Raw genomic sequence first — 15,133 nt, forward strand, 5'->3', positions numbered from 1 at the left:
GTTTAACAAGTTGAGACAAATGCACTTTCACAATCAGCCTCATGTGAAACCATGTTCCACCACTTCTAAAAGCTCTGCAACGCTCACCGTTCCAGTAAAAGTTCATGATGTAAATATATAAGTTTCAACAATCCACATTTTGGCAATTTGTGTGACAAAGAGGATCAGGGTCAAATAATTATATCTCTTATATCTAAGGAATCTGATTACACACACAAATATATACATACTTAACATACACAGAGAGAGAGAAATGAAAAAACTAGGGTATTTGTGGTGGCTAAACCTAAAATTTTGGATGTAGAGATGTTAATAGGAATGCTGGTAGAGATGTTAGTTACTGGTAATGATGTGACTTAAAGAAGCCTATTTTAAAGATTGCTGATACGGTCAGGATGTTGAAGACTTTGCACTGTATCTGCCTAGCCTACATCTATGTCAGATATATCAGGGGTTTGTCTGGCTACCTGGGTGTTCTTTATAGCCATGTAGACTACAAGGGACTGAGTTCACTCTAAAAGCAAGGTCTATTCATGAAAGTGATTTATTGCCCTGCTAATTAGCTCACTGACCCTGGAAACAGCACTTAACCTTGCCTGTTCCTCACATTCCTGCCCAGTCAGATAAAGATATCTCACCCGATGATTTTAGTAGGCTCTTTCTGCCTCTAAATATCTGTGACTTGCTGAAAACTAAGACTAAAGTCTGTGCTGAAGATCACATGTCCCGTGGTCTGGGTTTCCCTACATACTCTGGTATCTCACATGCCTATAGTAGGTCCAGAGCGAAATGTGCCCCTTCCCCACAGAGGTTAAAAGACCTTCACAGGGGCTCCATTAGCATAGATTTTGATCTATTTCTGTCCCTAGGGCATGCCACCAAGAGAACTTGGGAAGCCTAGACACATTGTAATCACTCAGTATGTTAACAGACTCAACTTTTAAAAGGGCAACCAGGAGACTTTATTATGCTTGGGTAATAAACTGTTCTGTTTAATCCTTCAACCCACAATTCAGTGAGCTTGTTGGTATTATTATACAATTACTATTACATTTCTATAAAAATTTGTGAAGATATAAAGAATCTACATTAAACTAAATAATAAAACCATACATGTTGACTGTCTTTATTGTGTAGTGGCTCAAGCACGGGCTATGATGTCAGATGTCATGATTCAAATCTTGGCTCCTTAGCCAATAGATGTTGATCCCAAGCGAGTTCTTCAACTTAAGTCTTAAGCTACCATGTGCAGACAGGGCTAATGAAGGTACTTCACTCAGTTGTTAGCTGTCATCACCAAATGAGTGTTTACATGGTTAGCATGTACTTAAGCAGAACTAAGTCATGTCGCCAATTGACCGTGGTTTTCGAACCTCTTAAATCGTAGGATAAGACAGAGGCCAGGCTTTACTGAAACAGGCTGGAACGGAGCACAATGGTATATCCTGACTCTGCTTTTCATTAGCTCAGTACCCTTAGGCAAAGAAAACTCTCAGAGCTGGCCTCTTCAGCCATAAAGTAGGAAAAGTAATTCTCAGTGAAGATTAAATGAAGACAAGCGAAAACACCTGTTGCGTAACAGGCTCGTAATTGCTCGTTTTCTTCCCTAGAAGGGGATTACAGAGACAATGAACTAAAAGTTCTAGTATTTTCTCATATAGGCTTGCCATATAGGATTTTCTTAAAGGCTTCACAGAGGACATGGTAGGCAATAAGTCACTCTTTTATTTGGAAAGAAAGATTCCTTAGGAGTTAGATTTCATTGCTTGCCTCCATTACTCTAAACCAAATGAAATGTAAGCTACTCCCCCCTACCCCTGCTCTTGTCTAACTAAGGACAAAGACCAGCTGGTGACTCTCCCCTGGGACATTCTTGAACATTCTTAGAGCTCCCATTAGTCTTACATTTGGTGACTTTAAATAAGGACATTTTTCAGCAGACACTGGATATTTGTTTTCCTTAGCTTTTCGTCTACCACCCAGTTCTATTCCCCACCCCCACCCCCATCTAGTATATCACTTTCAATGCAGAAGGTAGGATGGGAACACGATAAAGCGTTAACACATATAATGGGAGTTATTGGCTGTAAAATTGCCAAGTGACTTAATCATCGCGACTATTGACAGAATACAAAACTATTCATATTAAATTCTAGTGAGTGGTATGGCAGATTAGTAGATATGGTGACACTGAGATGTGTATGAATGACTTTAGTTTGTGACACAGGGAAGTATGTAGGTACAACTGTTTACTTTTTGCTACTTAGATATATCATCTCACCAGGATTTCAGAGTTTCTCAAGATAAAACCGACTTTCCACAACTTTGTGGAGTCAGGCAAGGTCAAAGTAGCTTTTTCAACTCCATAGAATCCATAGGAAGCAGGACTGAGATTTGAGCATAGATCCTCTGAGAAAAACTAACAGACCTTTGTCCGATCGTTCTATTAACTCAAGCCTTCTGACTCCTCCACCTCCAAACATATTTGTGGTAAAATGAAAAGAATCTATGTGGAGAGGTCAGGTAGTACAGCTTCAGCCTTGTGTCTTTTCGGTCGACTTCTGAGAGCGAGAGCTGCTTTCCTGTTTGTTTTGATAGCTTCACTGAGACTCGTGTTACATAAAGAATTGCAAATGTTTAATGTGCACTGTGTGGTGAGTTCGAACACATGTACCTACCCCTGACCTTATTTCCAAAGCCAAGGGAAAGGGCATTTGCATCACCTCCCAAAGTTTCCTAATGTTCCTTTTTCTCCGTCGTGGTAAGGGCACTCAACAAGAGCTGTGCTATTTTAACAAACTCTGAAGTGTACAGAACAATATCGGGCAAGGTTGCTTTTGAGTCCCATACAATGTGAGCCTACTTCTTGGGCCACATAAGGCTGCCCCACCAGAGCCTTCGAAGACCTTGGGTTAAAAATCCTGGGAGCTCGCAGACTATACCTGGCATCTGAGTACACAGAAGTCCAGAGTGTTAGTGCTCTGCTAAACATAAACACACTTGTCCTTTCTGAGCTGATAGCACTCCTGCCAACATGGTGAAGGTTCCTAAGACCCGCAGGACATTCTGCAAGAAATGTGGGAAGCACGAACCCCACAAGGTGACGCAGTACAAGAAGGGCAAGGATTCTTTGTATGCCCAGGGAAAGCGGCGTTATGACAGGAAACAGAGTGGCTACGGCGGGCAGACTAAGCCCATTTTCCGCAAAAAGGCTAAAACTACAAAGAAGATTGTGTTGAGACTGGAGTGAGTTGAGCCCAACTGCAGATCTAAGAGGACGCTGGCTATTAAGAGATGCAAGCATTTTGAACTAGGAGGTGACAAGAAGAGAAAGGGCCAAGTGATCCAGTTCTAAGCTGATTTTGTTATGAAGACAATAAAATCTTGACCTTTCACCATCCCCCAAAAAAAAGAAGAAACCCACTTGTCAATGACACCGATGACACATCTGAAGCCTCGTGAGTGATTTAGGAAGTTACTGACTGTCAAGGTTCAGATGCTCAGGCTAAGAATTATGCATATGTTTCCAGAAAGGGGCAGAATGCTGAGCCTAGACGATGGTACAGGGAAAAGAATTAAATAATAATTTAAGTGAAAAGGAGGCACTGGGCTCTCACCTTCCCGAGCCTGTGCTGCAGCCCGAGGATGCTCGGAGACAGGTCAGCAGCTTCTGGTAGAGTTTAAAAAACAAAGCTTCCTTGGATATGAGAACAACGGTAATGGGCCACGTTATCCCCACCCCAACCGTGGTCGATATAAACGGTCCCGTGAGATGACACACCGACGTTTCATTTGGTCTTCAGCGTGTGGCAAAATGCCCATGGTGCCGTAGAACAAGAAAAGACACGTTGGGAAGAAAGCTAGAGAAACTGGCTGCCTAAGGAGCACTGGGGGCCCAGATTCCAATCCTACCCCAACCACTGGCAACCTGAAAACTAATGAGACCGTGGTTCCTCCAGGAGATTAAAGTCACGCTACCCAAACCCCTGGAAAACTGTAAATCCTGAGAAACCAAGAGATGGTTCTGTGTGATTAGCAATCCTTAAGAGTGTTGTTTCTTCATTCACGAAATATTGGAATTCGGAAAGCTGAGGATTTATAAACTCATAAATTTATAATTACTCCTTTGCCTTCCTTGGTAGATTAAGTTACGATGCAAAATTATGTTATAATTACAGAAAAAATGCAGATAAATTTGTGTGTCCCTAAAGAGGATTATATTATAATTTTCTGTGTTAAAAAAAATCATTAGTATACAACCAGGATGACATCGCAAATTGATAGTTGATGCAAAAATGAATTATTATACTTTTTATGAATGAAATCTTTGTCATGCCTGAAGTGGAAACTGACTTTTAATAAAAGTTTGTATAGCTCATGAGTTGAATATATGAATATGAATATATTTCACAGCTTTTACATTCTCAACACTGAATTTGTCCATTATTAAACTATGTACTCATCAAAAATTCAGAAGAAAAGCTTAATAATACAACTATTTTAGGAAGGGGGAAATTACAACAAATTTTAAACATTATATATTTGTCTGCTGCGGTGAGTCACTGTTACTCTGCTTAGTTCATATCCTCAGGACACCGCTTAAAATTATCTAAGTTAAATCCCTAAGTGTGGTGCCAACTCCTGTGTGACGGTGTGGTTGTTGATATTCTTTGGAAAAGTTTAACAGTTAATCCTGATGCCAACTCCCCCATCTATGTTGTCTGGAAATTAACATTTTGGCTCTTAGGCAGCAGCAGCTCGAGTCACTTGCAAACACTTCACAGATACACCAGCAGTCCAGTTTGGTAGAAGGGTTAACAACAGAAGTACACTACCTAGTGGAGACAGCCAGGCCTCAGCTTCAGCATGAGTCAGCAGGAGGGACCAGCAAGAGAGATTCTTGTCTGGACCTCTCTCAGGGAAGCAAAGATCAGCGAAGACAGGAGACTCACAAGCATTGCACAGCTAGTTGTACCAGCAAGCCCAGCTCTGTCTCTGTCACCCTCCAAACATCATGTGTCCTCCACATGCCTTTCCTCAGCATGTATCTTGCCTCGGCAAGACCATCCAATCAGCCCCAGTCCACCAAAGTGGCAGGAAACTGCAGTACACCACCAGATTTTTTGGTGCATTTCTCACTATGGAGTCCCGACAAATGTAACTCAACTACACAATGTAAGGCAGACAAATACACCCATGTGGTTAGCAAAGAATCCTTCATTACATGTCCTTTCATGTGCTTGTGTTAGCAGAACATCCTCTCTCCTGTGTCTGCTTCAGCACAATGTTCCTTTATGAGTCTGCCTTATACCTGTGTCCACTTTAAATGTTCCTTCACGTGTTTGCCCCAGCAAAACACCATCCAACTGGCTTTCCAAAGAGCCCTTAAATTTCCACTTCAGGCTCTTGCTGTATATTAATATTTCATAGAACACAGTAAAATGCTTTCACAGTATCATTAGTACTATGTTTTATAATATTACTTAGTACATATTGAAGGCTGACCAAACACTAATGAGCATGTACCATCAGGATATGGTTTTGTGCCCATGAAGAACTCAGGTCATAGAGAAATGGCTTAGTGGTTAAGTGCACCTGCTACTCTTAGAGAGGACCCAGGATTGATGTTGAGAATCTACATGGTGAACGCCATGTAAGTGCAGGTCCAGGGGGTCCAGTGCTTTCTTCTAGCCTCTGTGGGAAGCTGCAACATGGCATACAGTATACCTGAACTTCTGTAGAGAGGACCGTGCACATAGCATTATTAAGAGCAATTCTTTATAATTCAACAGTTTATAGTATTGACATCATTTACTCCTTGGTGTGTTGTGTATTTCTTTGTGAAAACCCAGCTACTTTCTGGAGCTACAGTCGCCTTCCATTATAAAATAAGCTAGAGGATGCTTTCTCGATGTAGGGAAAAAGATTTATGTTCTAGTGAAACTGGTACACTGAAGTTTTGTCTGTACGTTAATGTTTACATGTAAGGGGGGTTTTTTCAAACAGTACTGAAGGCCATCTATCTGACTTTTAAAAGAATGTCTTTAAATATTCTGTTGCCAAATGTTTTTTTTTTTTTCCCTTTTCTTTTTTTCGGAGCTGGGGACCGAACCCAGGGCCTTGCGCTTGCTAGGCAAACGCTTTATCACTGAGCTAAATCCCCAACCCTCTGTTGCCAAATCTTAAGGAAACAGTTTCATCATTGAGACCAAATTCTCAGGAAATCACTGTATGTATTTTAAATGTTGAGTCAAAGCAAGACCATATGCATAGCTTTTAGCATACACTTCATATTTATTGCATCCCAGCCTGGAGAAGTCCTGAAACACAGCAGCTCTAGACAACACTGCCATCTAGGTACACGCTCACTTTGCCCACTATGTATCTTAACTGCCCAGCACCATCCTTTCATCCACACCTTTGAGTTGCAAAGGACAAGAGAGTGTCTGGAGACCAGGTGTTCGAGATGGTTTTCAGTGCTGTCTGTGTCTGTGCCTTTTATTACGTAAAGTAATGCATGTAAGTCAAATTCACTGACTTCTCGTAAAGGAAAGTAGTTTTCTTTAAATCATTGAATGCCCCAACCGTTCCAAGACTCTTACTGTGAAATATCAAAAGGGAACTGTAGCTTTTTATACCTACGTGGGATTACAGGGTTTTGTCCTAAATGATATCATGAGAAATGAAGCTGTGACTGTTTCTACAACTCTGGTGGTGGTCCTTCAGTTCTTGTGGAAATAAAGGACTCTTCCTTAGGGACTACAACTTGAGTTTATCGGAATGTTCAAATAATGTCTGTTCCCGTGTCAATGTCCTTCAACCTTTCCTAATAGTTTAAATGTATGCGACACACCTGGGCTTCTCCAGAGAGGTTTATATAATTTAACTTTCCATTTTATGACATATGCATTAGCTGGTTTTGTCTGTTTGTTTGACACAAGCTAGAATCACCAGAGAGGGAGGAGCATCAGTTGAAGAAATGCCCCCGAGATCCAGCTGTAGGGCATTTTCTCAATTAGTGATCAGTGGGGGAAGGCCCAACCAAATGGTTGGCGGTGCCATCCCTGGGCTGGTGGTCCTGGGTTCTATAAGAAAGCAGGCTGAGCAAGCCATGGGAAGCAAGCCAATCAGCAGCATTCCTCCAGGGCCTCTGCATCAGCTCCTGCCTCAGGTTCCAGCCCAATTTGAGCTCCTGTCCTGACTTCCTTCAGTGATGGACTGTGATGTGGAAGTGTATGCTAAATAAACCCTTTCCTTCCCAACTTGCTTTTTGGTCCTAGTGTTTTTCACAGCAGCAGAAACCTGAACTAAGGCAACATACAAGCCTAAAATGATGTCAAGATCATTTATTTGCTTATCACCCAATATTTAAGCAAAAATATTCCTTTAAGCAGTCATGCTACTACACATTTATAACCTCAGCACTCCAGAGGTGGAGGCTAGAGAATCATGGCTTTGAGGGCAGCCCGTGATGTTGTAGCAAAATTCTGGGTCAAAAAGGAAAAGGAAAATTTAGCACCCTAAAGCCACCTCCCTAAAAGTACCTTTAGTTCTCTTGAATATTAAACTCTCCGTGTAATTTTGTTGTTTCATGTGTGTATAATTTTTTGGCCCATGTAGACATGTGCATGTCTGCTTTCCTGTGTGTGGGCATACGCGTGTGCAAGTGCCGTGCTCTATGTCGGGAGGTGCCCATGATTCACTCTGCCCCCCTTATTCTTTGAGTTAGGACACAAAGCTCCGAGCTCACCCATCAGTTATCTCTCTAGCCGGTTTACCTCAGGGAAGCCCTGACCCTGCCTTCCTGGACTGGAATTAAAAATGAAGCTTCACGCACACCCTGCCTTTACCTGGATTCTGGGGGTCTGAACTTGAGTCATCTGGCTTTCACAGTGAGCATGTTAACCCTTGAGCCGTATCCCTGGACCCTTCCATCTTTTCTCTACAATCACTTCTACTATGACCAGTTAGTTATTAATACCCACAGTAGTTGACCTGTGACTTCATGACTTCAAGGTAAAATTCGTCCCTTTGGAGGGAAGCCCAGTGCAAATTCCTCATCACAACTGTGACCATGACAGCTACGAGCAAAGGCTTAGCTTTTTCCTTTAACTGCCGTGATCTTGGTATCAGTGTCTATATCCACATGTAAGTGCAAATGCTTTGAAAGTGCCAAGGTTTAGATAACACGCGTGTTTACAGATGGCTTAATGCATCTCAGACACTGCTTTGATTAACAGTCACACCTTTGCCAGAAGAACGACAGACGTCTTCTCCAAAGCCATAGAGCTAGAGGTGGGATAGGACGGCTGTTCGTCTAATGCCCTGGTCTCCATGACTGCTGTACACATAGATAATGTGAACACAGTGAACCACAAGAGTGGGGTGATTTAATTTTATTTAGTTAACTGAGGTTGAAGGCCTTGTCTTTCAAATGCTTGGCCCACCCTCGATCTTTAATAACTTCTTGGAGTCTTGGTTTCTGTACTGGGGAAACAAATACAATACCTGTTTACAAAGAAACAAATACAATACCTGTTTACAAATGATCCTGGAACTTATTTGAAAATGTAGTGAGCCTTTGAGGCCAGGAGATGCAACAGTGTCACCTTATTGTCCTTTTTCTTGTCTGACAGTCTGGACTAGCTGTCTGATTTTGTCAAGATTTCATTTCATGGATGTTAAAAAAAAATAAAGTCTAGTGAAAAAAATAACTTCACTATCAACCTATTAATTAAACTCGAATTTAAATTTAAGTCATAAATTGCTGCTATTTTGTCTACATTCCCGTTTTAACATGTGAAATCTGAAAAGAATCTCCAGTATGTATATGTATGGTCATCTTTTAATAATCTACAATTAAGAAATTTTCAGAGCCTTTGAAAAAACTCTAACTACTTGAATGCAATTATCCAATAATTCGAAGCAATTCACTTTGATCTTGTTGATTTCTATCAGGATATTTCGGAGTAGAAAGTTGAAATATTTATTTATAGCTGACTGGATTCTCTGGAGTATATCAATTCCTTTATATCTTGGTATTCAATCCATTGACCAACTTTGCTTTGGATTTCTGTGTTCTAAGCAGTTAGGAGATTGCTACCCAGAACACTGTGTTGTGCAACCTCTCTTCTACTGAGGTTAGGTTTGCAAGATTTACAGCCACTAAATTCACAAGGTCAGAGAACTAAGTTCTTTGCAATGATAGACAGGAAACAGCAGCTCTCTGAGTAATGTTTTCCATATATGTAACAATTAAAAATTTCCAACAGTTTGTTGATGCGATCACATATTTTCACATTCTTTTTATTGGAGTGCTAAGGTTACGTTATGGAATAATTTACATCTTCAGCTGAGTTAATAATCCTAGGAGATTCCCCTGTCAAGCCTGGCTTTCTGCACTGGAGGTATTGAAAGAAGTCACAACAGCTGCATTCTTGATCCCTCCTCGTAGGAGGGCGAAGGAGAATGTCCTCAGCTCTGTCCCTTAACACAATGCTCTGTTTTCCAACAGGAGACCAACTCCTGTTGCTTCATTTCCAATGTAATGACACTTGTTTTTATTTTAATTCCTCAAATATTTTTCCTGCTTAAGCTTTAATTTCACTAGTAAAAACCTTGCAAATAAAAAAAAATTACACACCAAAATTAACCAAACCCAAAGTCTACCTAATTGTTGAGCAAATAGGAGTAGGAAACATTTTTTCAAAATGTTTTTAAGAGATTAACGATGTCTCTAAGTTGACCGATGGTGATACACATCTATATTCATTATAATTTTATGTTAAAAGAAATACTTATTATATAAGTTTTATTGGCTTAACTTAGCTTGTTTTTAAAATCACTTTGAAATTCATTTTATCAAATTGCCATCCTTTTTTTTGCAGGTTCAAATATAATAAGCACTTAGTTCCTAACTGCTTTGTGTAAGCCTTATTTCTGCAGTCATTTCTCACTAATGAGCACTCGAAGTGACTTGTGGCTTTTGCCCATCGTTTATAAGGTTATGAGCATAACCTTAAGTATTGATAATGCCACTGAGGGTTGAATTGCAAGACGCACTGGTCGAGGGTATAGACATTATGCATTTTAATATACTCACCAGGTTAGATTTTATCATGTCTCTGATATTACCACGGATATGGGATTATCTTCCCAGCATCCTTTTAGCACTAGGTATGTTGGTCATTGCCAACTGGTGGCTGAAAACATAGATGCTTGTAAGGGAGGTTCAGAATACCTTGTTGCCTTCTGCCAGACGCTCAAGTGTTGAGGGGTCCAGACTGTTTTGTCAGCTTCGGGCTTTAGAAGTTTCTAAGTGCATGATCAAAAGCCTGGAGGTAGAGATGGGACTGCGGAAGCCTGAAGGGCTTGTGAAAGGCCCGGAAAGATCGCGCAGGGGAGGCCACTAAAAGAAGTCTGTGGTTTTTTTTAGCATGTTTATGTGTATTTCTCTTTCCCTTTTTTTTTTAGCATGTTTATGTGTATTTCTCTTTCCCTTCTTTCTTTGTCACACCTGTTCTTGTATGTGTGTGGTACATGTAGATGTGTGGGTGTGTATGTCCCTGTGCATATACACAGAAGGTGTTGTTATTAAATATCAAATATCAGCCATGCCCGTGTGGAAGGAGCACGCCAAACCAACACCAACAGAGTTCCACGTAGTGAGATTTAATGGGGGAACAAGACAAAGGGAAGGGACAAGAGAAGAGGGCAAGGGCAGAGGTAGTCTGCCTTTTATTTGGAATGTGACATAAAGGTTCCCAGGTGGAGGTGTGAATTGAGCCAAAAGGTCTTCTGGGACTGTATGGCCGTTGCCATGGCAGCGGTGACCAACCGGTGTCGCTCTACAGGCAATTCCTGATACCAACAGAAGGCAAAGCAGGACATTGGATGACTTCCCTCTAGCTCTCTGCTGCTTACACTGGGGTTACAGGCACACTCAGCCATGTCTGGCTTTTCACTCAGCCATGTCTGGCTTTTTACATGGGTAGTGGATCAAATTCTGGCCCTCGTGCTTGCAGGAAAAGCATATTTACCCACCAAGACATCTCCCCAGTCCCTGAAATGAATTGGGTTTTTTGTTTGTTTTGTTTTGTTTTGTTTTGAGCAGAAACAAAGCACATGTATATGTGAGCTACATGTGTACATGTGTGTGGGTACATGTATACATGTGTGTATGAGTACATGTGTGTATGTATGTGCTAGTACAAGTGTATGTGAGTACATGTGTATATGAGTACGTGTGTGAGTACATGTGTACATGTATGTGTTAGCACAAGTGTATGTGAGTACATATATGTATGAGTACATTTGTATGTGAGTACATGTGTATATGAGCACATGTGTACAAGCTTATAAATGTAGAAGTAAACTTCAACAAGGGGTCCATTGTTTCTCCATCTGACTTTTGAGACAGCGTCTCTCACTGAACCTGGAGCTCACTGATTTGCACAAATCAGCAAGCCTGGGAATCTCCTGTCTGCCTTCCCAGTGCTCGGATTATGGGCATGCCCTACTGCACGGAGGGTTTTTCTTGAGCACTGAATATCAGACTTGGATCCTCGGGAGAGAAGCGCTTCCCCTCACTGGATCGTTTCTGTACTCAAAACTACTGTGTTTGGAGAAACGGAATGGCCTGCTGTAAAAGTTAGAAATCCGCTCACTAGAGCTAGAAGTTGTGTCGTAGGTATTTGGACAGGATAGGGTGAGAGGAAAGGCTACTGCTGCTGGGACAGCAGCCTGGGCAAGGGGACACAGGGCCTGAGAGCTGTGGCAGAGGACATGTGAATTCATTTGTTGTTGGGCATTGGCTCCGAGATAAGCATCTAAAAGGACCTGATGCTTCAAAGCTGAGAGAGTATGGGGAGTTCTTTCTTAGAACCAGAACTACGGTTCAGTTTATCAGCTCTTCAGATCTCTTCTTCGTCTGCCAAGAAAAGACATCCACCACATTTCTAAGATTGTAAACCTTCTCTTTGAGCACCTAAGGAGAGTGAATTACAAAGTTAAATGTAGTTTGACTTTTATATGCCTCGGAAAATACCCGAGTATAGGATAAATCACCCCTGTGTTTTATGTTTCACTTGTAAGTAGATCCCTTTTCAGTGTAATTTTTATGGCTCTCAACCTATGAATATTTAAATTCTAGCAAACTATCACATTTGTTTAAAAGGAGGTGGCACGTTTAGGGAAAAATAACAAAACAAACCAATAACAACAAAAAAAAGAAACAATAACAACAATGAGACAAGTCAGATTAGGTCTCGTGAGACTAAAAATCTCAAATTTCTGCTTGAGACCCTCCTGGAGCACCTGGAGGGAATGCAGAACTTGCTGGACTCTGCTGGAAGGTTAAGATGAGTGGCCCATGTTACAAAGCCTGAATTCACGGGGTAGCTCCTAGGTAAAGAATGCTAAAACATTTTCTCTATGTGTCAATTAAATAAAACACAAGCAAACAGCTACAAAGACTAAGAAGACATTTGCCTGAGAGGACTAAGCCAGTCAGAGCCAGGCTGACTCCAGGACAGGCTGCAAACTGGCAGTTTGGGACACTAGGCCTGAGTTTCTGTTTCCCAGAACTGGAAAAGTCCAAAACAAGTCCATACTTCTCTGTCTTCCATCCCGATGTATGTATGGTGGACCCCTGCATGCAGCCTCTCTGCAGAATAAACACTCCTTGCTGTTGCAATCGGAGTCTGGGGTATCATCTTTGTGAATCACAGACCCTTACATGCCTAGGTCTCGGAGTGTCGACATCTGTGGGAGAAGACTAACTTAGTCGCCTAGGTGGAAGGAAGCAGAAGCTTTAAATTTTTGAGAAGGCAATGCAGTGTAGGCCCATTTATGAAGACAGACAAACTTACTAGAGTAGAAGTTAGTTACCTCACTCACAGACAGTAACTGCAGTGTTCAATCCACTACCCCCTGATATGACTGATATCATTCTCACAGTTTTTACATAATTGTCCTACGAATGGAGACTTTAAAAAAATGTTACCTCCTACTTAAACACATAGAGAACAAGAAAAACACACAACTACAACAACCTATCAGTTTATCTTTTGTAATACACAAAACATCGTGTTTCCTTTTCCCGTGTGATGTAAATAATATCAGATATCGGCTGGGGAAAGAGGACACCAAACCAACCCCAACACGGTTCCACGTGGTGAGATTTAATGGGGGAACGAGACAAGGGGAAGGGGCGAGAGAAAGAAGAGAACGGAGAAAGAGCGAAGAGAAGAGAGAGTGAGGGCAGAAGGTAATGCCTTTCATTTGGAATGCGATGTAACTACTCCCAGGTGGAGTTGAGAATTGAGCCAAAAGGTCTTTGGAAATGTGTGGCCGTTGCCATGGCAACAGTGACCAAATGGTGCCGCTCTAAAGGCAATTCCTGATACCAACACCGTGTGTGTGTGTGTGTGTGTGTGTGTGTGTGCAAACTCAGGCAGGTAAACACGTGTGTAAGTGTGGAGGCCAGACAGCTGTATCATGCCGTTTCCTCAGTGGCTCTCCACCTTCTGCTTTGAGCCAGACAGCCATTCATGGAACCCGGAGCTTATCATGTTTAGGAAAGACAGGCTGGCCAGCTGGGATCTTCTTTGCCTCACAGTCCCAGAGCTGGAGTTGGAGACACACAGAACCGCGCTTAGCTTGACCTGCACGCTGCACGCCCCAAGCCTCACGCACGTGCAACAGGCTTTACTCATTGACCCTGGACTGTACGTCTCAGTTGTCGGAATGGTGGGTCCCAAGTCAATGACAAGGACAACGATGTCTTTCCAATGAAAAATATTTCTCTTTGCTGCCAATAAATACTCCATAAGATAAGATGACTTTTGAAACAATGCCATAATTCAAACATAATTCGGGGTCTCATTCTAATTCCTTTCCCGACCCCGGTCCTCGATTTGCAATTCCCCTGCAGTCTGCACAGGCCAGAGTAGCTGTCAGCAGTGCTGTCTTCAAAAGGAGACGGAAGACGTTAAACTGAGTGTGAATCAGGCTCGGTACTCAGAAGCTGTCTGAATGCTACTTAACTGGTCCTCAGTTTCTCTGTGTATAAAGCAAGAATAGTAAACCAGTCTCAAGGCCGCAAAAAGATGACATAAGACTAAATATGGCGATATACATGGAGCAGTGTGTGTGCACAGCAGATGAACAATGGTGGTCGCCCTTTGCCTCTAGCTGTCTTAACTTTAAGTCCCTGGATGGCTGGATTAGGCCATCTTTGATCGTCAGATCCCAAGAGCTCCATAAACCTCCATAGAATCAGTGACTCGAATCGAGACTAAGTGGAGAAAGATCTGGTGAATTGTAACAATGCTCTACACATCTGTTTTCTCTCTAGGGCAAATGAACTTTAAAAGAGTGACCTGTGTCTGAGGAGGCTGGGTTTAACTGGAAGGCAGGGCTGATGAGTTCTGTTGCACAGCTGAAATCCTAAATCAGGGAGGCAGACGATTGTTGCCTAAGCCGGGTGGTTGTCAGGTCTAAAGCCAGTTTATTTGGAATCTCAGGGAAAATCAGCATCGTATCTCCCGCCTTGGTTACTGATAAAAGAGAATATAGTTTGCAGGCCTTTGAGAGAGTAATGAATTCTGGGCTTTTGGACAGAGTCCAGAACAGACTTTTTTTTGCAAGAAGCAATGTTGCTAATTTGTATTGTGTGCAATTAGATCTCATCCTTTAGATGGTGTCTGAAGAAGTAAAAACTGCCATTTCCTTGCTCTCAGAAGTAAAAACAAGACGAGAAGTAAAAAAAAAAAAAGTCAGTTCATTTATTGAATTCCCCTAGCAAATAAACCTTTAAATTATGATGAATAGTTGCTAAAACAGTATGCTTTATTTAAAATTAACAAATTTGTTATGATAAGTTATGTTTAATACAGGCAATCAAAATTTGATGACGAAAGAGTTTTTATTTTCTTACAAGAGGGGTAAGAGTTAGAACATGAAGTATCTGAGATTCAACTTGTTTTTCTTTGTAAGTCATATTGGATTAAATGAAAATTCTTTCCATTTCTACTTTGGGGCTGTGACATTTTATTGTGAGAGCCATCTGTTGGTAATTAAGTTCTGTCCTGTCATGTTGGCATTAAGACCCTGAAATCATACATTTAAAAAA

At 41.5% G+C, this 15,133-nt stretch overlaps 1 protein-coding gene and 1 pseudogene across 1 annotated transcript in view; both read left to right on the forward strand.

The window, feature by feature from the left end:
* The window catches only part of Moxd1 (monooxygenase DBH like 1), an 80,558-nt gene that overhangs the window by 32,822 nt on the left and 32,603 nt on the right, over window positions 1-15,133 (forward strand). The window lies entirely within an intron of this gene.
* LOC116892946 lies at window positions 3,035-3,395 on the forward strand (annotated as a pseudogene).

This window comes from Rattus rattus, chromosome 2 (genome assembly GCF_011064425.1).
Source record: "Rattus rattus isolate New Zealand chromosome 2, Rrattus_CSIRO_v1, whole genome shotgun sequence".
NCBI lineage: Eukaryota > Metazoa > Chordata > Mammalia > Rodentia > Muridae > Rattus > Rattus rattus.